This window comes from Micromesistius poutassou (assembly GCF_964030765.1).
Source record: "Micromesistius poutassou genome assembly, chromosome: 9".
NCBI classification, from domain to species: domain Eukaryota; kingdom Metazoa; phylum Chordata; class Actinopteri; order Gadiformes; family Gadidae; genus Micromesistius; species Micromesistius poutassou.
In genome coordinates this window covers 776,148-777,822 of record NC_140279.1, presented here as the reverse complement: position 1 = coordinate 777,822, position 1,675 = coordinate 776,148, and the positions used below count along the sequence as shown (strand labels likewise).

The following is a 1,675-nucleotide window of genomic DNA, read 5'->3' as shown; positions in this document are numbered from 1 at the left end:
CACGCACACACACTGTGGGAGAGCAAGCACTCAGCTGGAAACCAGGCTGACTTTCTATCCGACACACAACACGCAATACGAGGAAGAGGGTGTAGATGGAGGCAGCGGGAACACGTGAAGGGGCGATATGCGCCACTCTAGAGCGACACCTACAGGCCGCTGGGAGAAACTGCAGCCCCCCAAAAAAGCCGATAAAGCAAGTCATGGGAATGGCAGTTGCCGAACTGCAGGTGCAGGATAGTATTAAAATATGATATAAATAATCGGCGGGTAGATCAATTGGAGTATTCGCATTTCATTTGAACTCGCGTTTAACTAAAACAACGCAAACATATTACCGTATCTATACGAGATACCGTATCTCATTGTAGACCTCTTAGAGCCTATCAACAGACAGCCATCACGTCATGGCCCTGCAGATTCTATGCCCGTCATTCAACCACACTTGGGCTTATTTAACATTTAACATTTTATGATCTCTAAATAATCTGTAGGCCTACGATTAATACACCGCCTATTTATGCACAGCCACACACAGGCCTACACATTCTGTGTAGGCCTGCGGGACAACACACAATTGATCAATAGACCAATCTATAGGCCTGATCAACACATGTTTAAATTCAGCGAGTACTTTTCCCTTAAACTAATCGGTTTTTTTTGACAGAGCAAACTTCCAAACGTGTAGAAATAGGCCAACATATGACTTTAATGATGAAATAATAAAAACAATGTCGGAAGATCGGATTAGCCCTCCGTCAATGAATCTACGGCCAGTGCAGATCTGCTATTACAACATCTTCCCTTTTCTCTTCTGTAGGCCCGTGGCGTCGCCAGAAAGAGCATTGATCAATACAGCAGCCTACTGCTCCCTCTTCCGGATTTCAGGGAGAGCCTCTGCAAAAGGAATATTTTTTTTACACACAGAACACGCGAGCTTTGATTTGTCATCCATCCTTTACGCCTATTAGTATCGACAGAGTAATTATTTTACAAATAGTTTTTGTGTCCGGCTCCTCCATTTCCCAGACATGTGCGTGTTATAATGTTAATGATAATTAAAAACGGTTTGCATTTCCACCCCTCTTCCATTGTGTAGGCCTACTTTATAAAGTGCAGTATCAAAGTTATAGAAGTATGGAATTATCGTGAAACCTAAATTAATTAAAGAAAACGTGGCAGTGTACAATCAGTTCGAGGAAGTAAGTCATCAAAGTTGTAGGCCTACGACTCGTTTAAGGGCGGAAAAGTCCTTCGAGCCGGATTTGAACCAGCGACCTAAGGATTCCAGCATTAGCCTCTACAGTCCTCCGCTCTACCAACTGAGCTATCGAAGGGGATAGCACTAAGTAACACGGCAGTTATTTTCCCAAGTGCAAACACCGAATTCATTCTGGTCTATTGAACTGTGTTCATGAAATTTCTTTCTGAGCAGTTCGATAGCAGCATGAGTGTGGCGAGAATGCCGCGCGCCGCGGGAGCGCGCATTGATGTTCGCCGGTCAATAACGCAGCGGGGGGAACGGCTGCACAGAAACAAGGGTTTTGTTATTGTCTACATTTTTTTCGGGATGGGGTTGGAAATGCGAATTTAATTCCCTCAGTAACAGCAGGTCCCAGAAAGCTTTGTCGGGATTACCCATGGTGGCGTCTCCAAAAAGCACCCCCTTCCCATT

General features: G+C 44.7%; 1 non-coding gene across 1 annotated transcript; it reads right to left on the bottom strand.

Annotated features, from left to right (window-relative positions):
• Positions 1-1,250: 1,250 nt before the first annotated feature.
• AC3HAE_023618 (transfer RNA tyrosine (anticodon GUA)) lies at positions 1,251-1,337 on the bottom strand. Its single transcript is given in 2 exon segments — positions 1,251-1,286; positions 1,301-1,337. It is a non-coding gene; the product is annotated as a tRNA-Tyr (tRNA).
• Between the last annotated feature and the right edge of the window lie 338 nt (positions 1,338-1,675).